Source organism: Sorex araneus, chromosome 1 (assembly GCF_027595985.1).
Source record: "Sorex araneus isolate mSorAra2 chromosome 1, mSorAra2.pri, whole genome shotgun sequence".
Lineage (NCBI taxonomy): Eukaryota > Metazoa > Chordata > Mammalia > Eulipotyphla > Soricidae > Sorex > Sorex araneus.
The window spans coordinates 97641141-97653718 of NC_073302.1; the positions used below are offsets into that span (position 1 = coordinate 97641141).

General features: G+C 38.6%; 1 protein-coding gene across 3 annotated transcripts in view; it reads right to left on the reverse strand.

The window, feature by feature from the left end:
• The window catches only part of GRM5 (glutamate metabotropic receptor 5), a 583635-nt gene that overhangs the window by 184897 nt on the left and 386160 nt on the right, over positions 1–12578 (reverse strand). The window lies entirely within an intron of this gene.

Here is a 12578-nt window from a genome sequence, read left to right on the forward strand (position 1 = left end):
GGTAGCTCACAGCTTGCCCTGGGTCCATTCAGTCCCTCATAGGGACCCTGTTTTTAGGGTGTTAGGAACTGAGGGCAACTGAGGCTTATGTCGAGAAAGCAGATGCCCGGGAATGAACAATATTCGAAGCCAATTAAATCCCAAGTTACAAGGCATAATATTAACTGTCTTCCTGTGTAATAAACTAAAGAACGCCGAAGGGGCGAGTGCACTCTCGGGCTCTCCGGGCGGCTGTGTCTCACCACCCGTGTTCGGTGCTCTGGAACCTCAGTGTGTGGACTGGATCGGGATGGCCGGTGGTCAAGGACAGGCGAAGGAAGAACGAGGACCAAGCTGGTTGCTGATTAGTTACCGTTTATTCAATCTTCAATCTTTCTCATCCCCCGCACTCCCAGCTCCGGCCTCTCTCTGGATCTACTGCTCAACTGCTGCTTCTCTCTGGCTTCTCTCTCTCCTCCTACTTGTCTCTCTCACCTTGCCCTCTAGGCTACAACCAGTCAGGTAGCCAAATCAACATAAGAAAGCCTTTCCTGAGGGCAGGGCACTCCAAAGCCCTTCCTCACTCTTAAGGTTTTTTTCTTTTCCTTAGTCCAGGAACTTATTAACATCTCAATACTAGTTATTTTTGTATGGACATAGCAAGGGATATATTGAGGCTTTCAAGGCAGCTCTCCTGGCAACATCTTGCCACAGGCTCAGACCACAGCACTCAGGCCAGATTAATCATTCCTCACCCTAGCAGGGTCCAAATCTAGTATCACTGTTTGGATCATGACAGCATTTGTCCATGATCAAGCTCTTAACTTATAGTTAAGCATTAGGCACTTTGGCCAGGCCCATCTCGATGCCAGGGTAGCACACAACTCACCGCTTGCCCTGGGTCCTTCTTGTCCCACGTCGGGACCGTGCTTTGGGGGTGCTAGGAAGTAAGGGCAGCTGAGGCTTAGGTCAAGAGAACAGATGCCCTGGAGGAAAATATCATGTAGAGTCAAATGACTCCCAGGTTACAAAAGCATAACATTTGTTAAGTCTTCCTGTGTCCATACAAAAAGGACTTGCTCGGAATAAACTATGCAAAGGACTCAAGGAGAAGAGAAAAACATTATTTACAAGTCAACAGAACACCAAGAAGGAAGCTACAAATAAACAAAGAGGAATAGGAGCACTGTAACGGGAGTAACCCAATAAACCTAAACTACTGAGGCTATGTTATCCTACATTCCTGTGTCTATACAAAAAGGGCATTGCTTTAAAGTAAACTATTCAAAAGAAATAAGGAGAGGAGAAAGGCAATATTTCACTCATACATATAAAATCATAGATTTCTGAGGAATCTGACCTTACAAGTAAACAGAATCTGATTAGGAGAAAAAGCTGATTAATTGGTTGGTGAAGAGAGCACAGAAAAGTGGTTATAGACAAACAAAGGAATGGGAGTGACTCGGGAGCACTGTGATGAGTGTAACCTGATAAATGTAAGCTCCTTGTGGCAATGGAGAAAGGACAAAGAAATGTTATTCTACAGTTCCTTAAAGGACATGGCTGATTTCATAGGAAGGAAACAGTGTACAATGGAATGATGCATTAGTTCAACTCTGAAGTGGCATATTCATAAGTCAATTCTATCACATGGATACACTTAACCTGAAAGATACCACTATATATGTTATACATGACTTTTTAGTGGAGATAAACAGATCAGTGGCTGTCGCAAAGGAAAATTTAGACTACCATCTCTAGTTTGTGTTGTGTTATATTAAAAATGGAAAAAATTAGTGAAGCAGGTTGTAAATTTTGTGCTACAAGACAAATAAATTATGGAGAAACAAGAAAAAACAGTTATAAATATATGGCCTCATTCAAATGGGCATTATTCTATGTATAAATTCAATGCAATGGGAGAGCAGACTGATACATGATTGACCCTATAAAAGGAGACAAGATTTGAATTAATATAGAAAAGTATTGATAGTAGAGAACTAATAGTATTTTAATTAATTTTTTCCAAATTTTATTTTTATAAAGTTGTTCACAATAATTTATTACATTAATACTCAAACAGAAATCCCACTGCAACTTCCCACCACCATATTTCAAATGTTTCCACCCCAAATCTCAAACTATGTTCCCCAAAGCAAAACAAAACAATTAATTTTTGTATTGCTTGTTATGAATGATCCAATAGCCCAACAAAGTTTCTTTAAGAAAAGTGTGTGAAGATTATTGTACTTCATCCTGGAGCCATTCAGCTCTTATATAAGAGATTGCAAACATGTTTATAAACCCCAATCAAATGTTGTGTACTACACTTGGTATATCAGTGGTGTAGAGTATGAGAGTTTCAGGACTTCTGAAATCTAGAATATGATTATAGAAACGATTCACTCATGGGTGAGTCCTATGTCGCTGTCGTCCAGGAGCTTTATTTCTGAGTCTGTGGATCATGACTGTTGATTAGATTATAGGGATCCAGGGGCAGTTTGTGGGTCTGACTGCCAAGCTCCTGGTAAACTAAGGAGATGGGGGAAGGAGCCCATTCCCACTCTGAGCGAGCTTTGAGATTTCAGTCCCAAGTCCCGCAAACATGTTTTTTTCTGGAACCTCTGCAGATTCACTCATGGGTGAGGCTCACTTGAGCCTATGTAGAGCAGCCATGAGTATGGCAGCGATTGAGTTCTGGAGGTTTTGGGCTGCTGGGGCTCTGTTAAGGGGATGAGGGAAAAATCAACCCACCCCCTTCAAGTTGCCCATGTGAAGAAAGCCTGGCTCGGTGGTCTGGACCACTAAAAGTATTTTTAAGTATTTTCAGAGAATGAAAATTGTTTTGTGAAACAGGATATAGTCAATTTTAAGTATAGGCAGCAGATATTTTAATCAATTTCACAACTATAGTTGTCATATTTTTGTTTTTTGGGCTACATCAGATTGTGCTCAGGGCTTACTCCTGGCCATAAGCTTAGAGATCATTCTTGGCTATCTTTGGTTATTATAAGGGGTGCTTAAGATCAAATGGTTGGTGTATGCAAAGCAGGCATCATACCCACTGTACTATTTCTCTGGCCACAGAGCCTGGGTTTAAAATATCAGAACTAGAAGAGTTTGGGAGTGAAAATAGAGGATTCAACAACACCAAAAATGAGAGATTCAAAGTTCAACAATCAAACTTTAAAATGTGCCTATGAAGGTATGAACTAAGGATGGGGTTAGGTAAGAGGGAGCTGGGAACCCCGGCAGAGAGAAGGCACTGGTGGTGAGGTTGCTGCCGGAGCATGATATGTCTAAAACTTACCTAGGGGTAACATTGTAAATAGTGGTGCTTCAATCAAATAAAATTTTAAAACCTTGGGTTGAATAATGTTTGGTATTAATTTTTTGGTGAGGCACAAAAATACATAGTGTTTCTGTTTGAAATAAATCAGTTTTCTTGTATATACCTCAAAAATGGGAAAAATGAATACAAATTGGATCATATGATCATAAGTATACTCTTAAAAGTTTTCAGATTTCAGGAAAGAAGATGATTCAATGATTCAAGTGCATGCTCTAGGAGATCCGAATTTGATCCCCAGCACTCTAGGGTACCCTAAGAATTAGCAGAAATGAAATGCTCTGTGAGCACTGACCAAGGAGTAACCCTGGAGCACCACTGTGCCCTCCATAAAAATCCATATCTTCATTATTAAGCACTTGTCTTCAAGATTTGTATCTCTATATATACAATTGTTTAAAATATTTAAACAATACAAGTTAACTGTTTTATCTGTGGTCCGAATCATATTTACTTACCCCGTTCTATTTTTTGTTTTTCTGAACAAAGGCTGCTGCATTAAAAATTATCATAATTATAAAATAATAACTGAAAAATTCACATTCACAAAATTTAATATCAAATGTTATTTATGGAATGTGAACCTTTCTAGTGCTGCATACTAAGAGGAAGAAACATTTCTGAGAAAACTATGAAAAAATTACACATTATAAAATATTAGAATGGCAAATTTGTTTTTGGCTTTTTTGCCACACGGGGCAGTTCCCAGGGCTTACTCCTGGCTCTGTGTTTAGGGATCACTTCTGTTGGACACAGGAGACCATCTGGGATGTTAAGAATCAAACACAGGTCAGCCAGTACAAAGCTGGCAATGGAACTAGAATGTTAAATACTTTGAATTTTTGCTTTCATATTAAATTATAAAGAAATATTTGTTTTACTTATCAAAACCTAAAGTATGTAAACAGGTTTCATTTCTCTCTTTATTTCCTGTGTGTGTGTTATTGCTATAGAAAACAAAATATAATTGTCATTGTTAATTCCATTGTTTATTTTGTTACCCTTGCTTTTTAAAGCACAATAATATACAAGGTTATTCATTATTGAGTTTTAAGCATACAGTGGTCCAGTACCAATCTTACCACCAGTGTTAATTTTCTTCTCCCAATATCCCCAGTTCCATTCTTCCACCACAGCCTGCCATCTTTGATAGGCATACTTTTTAATTTGGGTTGTTGAAGTTTGGATTTGGTGATTTCAGTGTTTTTGACTCTGTGGTTTGGATATATCTACACAACTACTCCACATCATGGATGTACCCGAGTCCCCTTTATCCCTGGCCCCAGCTGCTTCCTATCTGTCCCTGCTCACTTTCACCCTTCAATTTCTCTCATTTTCTGTTCTCTCTGTATTTTGGGGTCAAGGGTGACCGAGGCATTCCTTTTTATTTATTTATTTATTTATTTTGCTTTTTGGGTCACACCCAGCGATGCACAGGGGTTACTCTTGGCTCTGCACTCAGGAATCACTCCTGGCAGCGCTCAGGGGACCACATGGGATGCTGGGAATCGAACCCAGGTAGGCCGCTTGCAAGGCAAACGCCCTACCCGCTGTGCTATTGCTCCAGCCCCGAGGCATTCTTTTTTAAATACATAGCATTTAATCATCCTGTTATTCTGTGTACTACATAGAACTGAGATTATATTGTGTTTGTCCTTCTGGCTTACTTTATTTCGCATGATATATTCCAGTTCCATTTATACTGCTGTGATCTGCATGGATGATTCTTCTTTTTTTTTCTTTTTGGGTCACACCCGGTGATGCACAGGGGTTACTCCTGGCCGTGTAACTAACTCAGGAATTACTTCTGGCGGTGCTCAGGGGACCAGATGGGATGCTGGTAATCAAACCCGGGTCAGCTGCGTGCAAGGCAAACACCCTACCCGCTGTGCTATTGCTCCAGCCCCTGCATGGATGATTCTTGAGGAACATTTTTCCACTCATTCCAATTCAATCATTACATCCCATTTTAAATGCCACTTCTATGCACTCAAACTGTGAATAAAAGAAAGCTGATTCTAATACATGCCCTCCAGAATTCAATGGACTAGAATGTCCTGTTGAATGACAATTTCTGTCTTCAAGTTTGAAGAATTTTTTCGTTCATACTTTTGTGCTAACGTCTTCTTTTTTTTTTCTCTCAATCTTTTCTCCAACAGTACAATATATTAGGTTTCTAGTCACTGGACTATCACTTTCTGAAAATCAAAGTTCTGTTCATTCTTCCTCCCTAAGATTATTATCTAATTCCCCAATTAGTATTTATGAAGTTTTCAAAGTTCTCATAAACTATTGAACTACACAAATGAAAGATTAATCACAAATAATGATTAACTCTCAAGTGACAACATAATGATTTACAGTAAGTCCACAGAGCTTTTGGGAAGACACCTGCCATAGACACACATACTTCTATTTTTCAGAGTGTTTAGAAGGGACTAATTAAGAACAATATTATGTTTTGGGGATAACCTGGCAAGCTACTGAGAGTTTCCTGCCCACATGGGAGAGCCTTGCAAACTCCCCATGACTATTCATATGCCAAAACCAGTAATAATGCTGGGTCTCATTCCCCTGACCCTGAAAGAACCTCCAATGTGGCACCATTGGGAAAAACGAATAAAGAGAGGCTGCTAAATCTCAGGGCTAGGACGAATGGAGATGTTACTGATACCACTCGAGAAATTTGACTATCAATGGGATGATGATGATGATGATGATGAATAAAGAACAATAACAAGATGCAAGCATAGGTGTGGTTATTTCTTGAGTTTCTTAGTTATTAAATTTGCCTCAGGAAACTGAGAATTAGTACAGAGGTTAAGGCCTTCCATGAAATCTACATGATTAGATTCCCAACACCACACGTCTCCTGAACACCATCATGAGTGATCCCTGAGCACAGAGTTAGCACTCAGTCTTAAGCAATGATGGGTGTGGTCACGAACAAAAATAAATAAAAGTATTAAAAATGCATATGCCTCAAGATATTTGAGCCTTTGTGAAAGATAGATGTGTGTGCAAGGCACACAGTATTTCTCTTACTACAACTTTTAGTCTTGTTTATCAATGGCTGTATTGGTACCGCTAACCACATAATTTATGTATTAGAGTTATTGCACATTGATCCTCATTTCTCAAAGATATCTAACTTTTATTGTTCCGAGCATGGTATTCCCTCTGCAGATTACTCTCTTCAACTTCCCACTGGTTTACTGATTTGATAGGATCCAATTCATCCATCATGCAGACAGGCTGGATTGAATGCAACTTATCAAAATCTTTCTCAAGCTTTCCTGGGTTTAATAGTTTTCTCTTCTCTGCTTGAAAAATGCTGTGACATTTATCCCTTTATTCAGTGAACAAATTTATTTAATTAATATTCTAGATGTAGAAATATAATATAAAAGAATAGTGAATAAGATTTCTGCTTAGAGATGTTATGAATTTTTTGCTTTCTATTAAATTCGAGTACTTGTTTCTATTTAACCCAACAGTACTATAATTTTTTTATTTTACGCATATCCTTACCTTCTTTTTATTTTAATGCCTAATACACCACCAAATGTGAAATATAAATTTGAGACATTAGAAAGAAAACTTCACTATGTACATTCAATTTTAATTGAGAAAACCCTCTTTTAGATGAGCTTTATAAAATTACTGAAAAGCTGTACAGCTTCTCCACTCAAAATTGGTACTCTCCTTTCTCCACCTGATTCCATTAAGGTTAATGAGTACATTCGTGAGGCCCTGTCTCAGTGGGGTTTTTAATTCTTATTTTTTCCCCAAATCTGTTCAAAGCCCACATAATTATTATGGAAGCTGCTGTTCTACCCACATGTAATCATTATCCTGCCAAATATATTACTAACAGCATTTTAACAGATCTTTTCCCTTTGAATAGTGGGTGTCTACTGACTGATTGGTTGCCCTTATATAATATTTTTGTTCTTAACCCTTGGAGGTAGAAGGGGGCTCTGGAATCTCAAAATGATAGTAAATAATAGCAGAGGGCACTGAGCTTTTATTTTATTTCTTTGTTGCTATTGTGTAGTTCAAACTAGGCAGCGTCCATGAACAGATGTTAGGGTTTGGGTGATGTGGGTGTCAGAAATGAAATTCAAACTCTTACACATGAAAGCATATGTATTTTTCAACCTAGCCTAGAGATTTAACTTTCAAACAAAAATTATTCTGCTTAGATACCACTCAATATTAATGAATAGTTTAACTCTAAATAAAAGAGAGACACAATGTACAGTTTTTGAGAAAAATGCTTAGGTTACTTGTAGTGATTTATGCATCTTAGTTTTATCCATTTCCAATATTTTATAACAGAAAAATAAGTGAGAATAATCAGATTATCTGATCCATATAAAAACATTCGAACAAAAGGAAAAAAGTACACTTTCTTTCAAGGACTCACACATCTCCCCTCACCCAGGCACAGGCCCGGTGGGGGTGGTGTCCTCCCTCTCCATATCCTAGAAGAACCATAAATTAGCCTCTTAGGTTGAACTTTCACTGGGGATCCCAATCACCAAAAACATGTTAGGCTAATAATTCATTAGCTTCACATCAATTAATACTACACCAAAAACACAACAGCGACAGTGAGTGTGAAAGTCTAAATTGCACAGGTCACAATGAAAAAGCTATGCAAAAGCCCACCAAGCTGAGGTAGTGAAGAAACTAGTCCAAAAGACCCAACCAGTAATTTACTGCTAGACAACCTCTCTGACGAGGAATTTAGAAGGGAGCTACTGAGGATGCAAAGGGAGCTATAAGAAACAATGGAATGTGCTACCATTAAAATACAAGAGAATTTGAGAGCAGAAATGTGGAAAATGCAAAAAAAATTATAAACAAACATGACAGATCTTCAAAACCTGTTTCATTGGTTGAAAAAATCAGAGGATAGCCTCAGCAGCAGTGTAACAGCTGCTGAGGATAGAATCAGTGAGCTCCAAGATGAGGTGCAGAGAATCTCCAAACAAGAGCAGAAAATGGAAAAGAGCTTCAAAATGAAGCAAGAGATGTCAGGAATAACATAAGAATCATTGGAGTTCCAGAGGGACAGGAAGAAAACCCTGATGATGAAGAAACTGTCAAAGACATCATTGCTAAGATGATGAAGAGCACATGCAACAAGATTCAGGAGGCCCAAAGGGTACCAGTAGAAGAAATCCAAATAAAAATACTCCAAGGCACATCCTGATCAGAATGACAAAAAACATAGACAAAGATAAAATTCTGAAAGCAGCAAGATCAAAGAAAGAAATTGCCTATAAAGGAGCATCCTTAAGATTTACAGCCGAATTATTGAATAAAATCCTTAGAGCCCAAAGACAGTGGTAGAATATAGTGAAAAACAATCAATGAAATAAATGCCTTCTCCAAAATACTTTACTCAGCTACACTCTCCTTCATATCAGAAGGAACAACACAGTTTCACAGACAAACAACAAATCAAAAACATCATTGACTCAAAACCATGCTTACAAAAACAACTAAACAGGCTACTTTAATACATGACAAGACCCCCAAATACATCAAACTTTGGCAGAAAGATGAGAAAAACTTCATACCAATACTCTCTCTCAATGTCATGGGCTAAAAGCACCAATTAAAAGACAGAGTGGGAGGATGGATCAGAAAACTGAACCCAACATTCTGTTGCCCGCAAGAAACACATCTCAACAGTCAGAGCAAACACAGATTTAAAGTTAAAAGCTGGAAAACAACTCCATCAAAAAATCTGTGGTGGCTATTCTGGTATTAGACCACATTGATTTCAGACTAAGGAAGGTCATAAGAGACAGTGAAGGTCATTTCTTATTGATCAAAGGATCTGTATACCAGAAAGAACTTACACTCCTAAATGGTATGCAACTAATGAGAGAACAGCAAAATATTTAAAACAACTACTGATAGACTTGAAGAAAGACATGGACAGCAACAAAATACTAGTGGGAGATTTCAACATCGCTAGATCAATCAGACTTAAGCTTATCAAGGACATACTTTATCTGAGGGAATAAATGGAAGAAAGTGGCTTAGATATATACAGGACACTTCATCTTCAAAAAGCTGACTACACATTCTTCTCAAGTGTGCATGGGACATTCTCCAACATAGACCACATGCTAAGCCACAAAACATAGCTCCATAAAATTAAGAAGATAGAGATTGTATCAATGATCTTCTCATACCATGATGTGCTAAAATAGAAGTGAATCACACACAAAAACAGAAAATCAAATCCTGGAAATTAAATAGCTCACTACTGAACAAGTGGCATAGAAAGAAAATCAAAGAGGAAATCAAAAGATTCCTGGAAATGAACGAAAATGAAGGCATGAGTTACCAGAACTTATGGTACACAGAAAAGGGTGTGTTAAGAGGAAACTTTATAGCTCTACAAGCATTCCTCAGGAAGGAAGATCAAACTGCATAAGTAACCTAACCTCACAACTTAAGACCTCGGAAAATCACCAACAAAATGAGCCCAACTCAGGCAGGAGGAAGGAAATAATAAAACTTAGAGCAGAAATTAACTAGATAGAAGTCAAGAACCAATCCAAAAGATCAATGAAACCAAAAGCTGGTTAGTTGAGAAAATAAACAAGATTGCTAAACCTCTAGCAAGACTCACAAAGAAGGGGAAAGAGAAAACCCTAATAAACCGAATCAGAAACAAAAAGGGGGACATCACAACAGAAACTACAGAAATGCAAAGGATCTTCAGAGATTACTTTGAGAATCTTTATGCCACGAAACAAGAAAAACCTCAAGGAAATGATAGCCTCCCTCGGAGGGGATGGGCTCCAGCTTCCCTCCCTGCCCCAAGCAGAGCTCCCAGCAGCCGAAAACCACCAGAACATAGCCACAGCCATGCTCTAGGCCCCTCTCCACACGTTCGGACAGGCCTCACGCATGAAGGTACTGGCAGAGGAACCCAGGTGTGTGTGATTCCATCAACGACCAAGATCCAGAGATTTAAAAGCAAGCTCCCAGAAGGATATCTTAGAACCTCCTTTTCCCTCTGGGAGAAAGTAGCAAGCTACTGAGTTTCCTGCCCACATGGGACAGCCTAGCAAGCTTCCCATGGTGTATTCATATGCTAAAGCCAGTAACAAGTCGGATCTTATTCCCCTGACCCTGAAAGAGCCTCCAATGCGGCACCGGCACCATTAGGAAGGCTGAATGGAGAGAGCTTTCAAAATCTCAGGGATAGGAAGAATGGAGAAGTTACTGAGCCCGCTCGAGAAATCGACAAACAATGGGATTTTGTGATTGTGATCATGAATGTGATCCTAAGGGTACAAAAAAGTACAGTAGAAAAGACATCTGCACCTGTATGTCACTGTTCACAATAGCCAGAATCTGGAAAGAACCTGAGTGCCCAAGAACAGATGACTGATTAAAGAAACTTTTGTACATCTACACAATGGAATATTATGCAATTGTTAGGAAAGATGAGATAATAAAATTTGCTTATAAGTGGATGCTCATGACGAGTATCATGCTAAGTGAAATGAGTCAGAAAGAGAGGAGAGACATAGAAGAAATGCACTCGTTTGTGGAATACAAAATAACATAATATGAGACTGGTACCCAAGGACAATAGCAATGGATATTGCTCCAAAGTTAGAAGCCTGCCTCATAAGATGGGGGAGAAGGCAGCTGGAATAGAGAAGGGATCACTAAATCAATGATGGTTAGAGGGATCATTTGGAATGGGAGATGTGTGCTGAAAAGAACCAAAGGAGATAGCCTCTCAAAATCTGTATTGCAAACCATAATGCCCAAAAGTAGAGAAAGACTATGAGAGAAATTGTCTGCCATAGAGGGATGAGGAGGGTTGGGATGGGGGGAGGGATAATGGGAACATGGTGGTGGAAAATGTGCACAGGTAAAGGGATGGGTGTTCAATCATTGTATGACTGAAACTCAAACATGAAAGCCTTGTAATTGCATCTCACTATAATTCAATTGAAAAAAAAAGTTAAAAAGGCGAAAAAGAAAAAAAATATGATATCTATTGCACTGTAGCACTGTCCTCCTGTTGTTCATCGTTTTGCTTGAGTGGGTACCAGTAACGTCTCCATTGTGAGACTTGTTGCTACTGTTTTTAGCATATGGAATACACCATGGATAGCTTGCCAGGCTCTGTCTTACAGGTGAGATACTCTCAGTAGCTTGTCGGGATCTCTGAGAGGGATGGAGGAATCGAACCCGGGCCGGCTGAGTGCAAGGCAAATGCCCTACCCACTGTGCTATCATTCCAGTCCAAGATAGGAAATATATCCAGTCCAAGATAGGAAAGATATCTATAGGTCAGTTAATTTACATTGCATTATTTTCCCCAATTTTCTATATATCTTAAGGGTAAACAACATTTCCCTGCTTTTTGACTCTACAGAAACAGGTTCTGAGAGAGTAACTAAAAATCTATAGCAAATAGAGGAAATTTAAACCCAGTTCTTTTTTTGCACTAAAACACCACTATTTCCCTATCTTCTCAGGGTCCCCAAAGAATAACATGCATTGATAATTGCACTGAAAACTGTTCCATACAATCGACCCTAATTTCAAAGCCACAGAGATATTACAGGCTAGGCCCTTGCCTTGTATGTAGCCAATTCAAATTTGATCCCAAACACCCCATCAGATCCTTTAAACATAGCCAGGACTGATCCCTGAGAGCAGAGCCAGGACTGAGTTCTGAGTAGCACCAGATGTAGCTACCCTCTCATTTTCAACTATGAACATCAATATGCATATATCATATGTATAATAGTTTCACATATATATTGACCATCTGCTCTGAGGAAGTGTCAACTCATATATTAAACTCATTTCATTTATGGAGCTTTTTAGTTTTAGTTGTTAAGTTTTATAAGCTTTTTAAAAATATATCTTGGTTATTGACTCTGGAGAAAATATATTTTCTCTTAATCAGAAGGGTTTCCTTCTAAGCTTGTTATTGTTTCCTTGCAGCATGGACACATTTTAATTTGATATAATCAAAGTTCTTTATTTTATTTTTATTGTTAATTTTAATTTTTGCTCCACGTACCTTTGCTAAGGGTTTACTTCTGACTCTGTATTTCAGGGATCACTCTTGGTAGTGTTAGGATGACCAGTGAATATGGTTTTCCTAGCACCACTGGTCCTAATGATCCTGAAGACTAAAACTGGGTCAGCTGTATGGAAGGCAAGTTTTTTATTTGCTGCACTATCT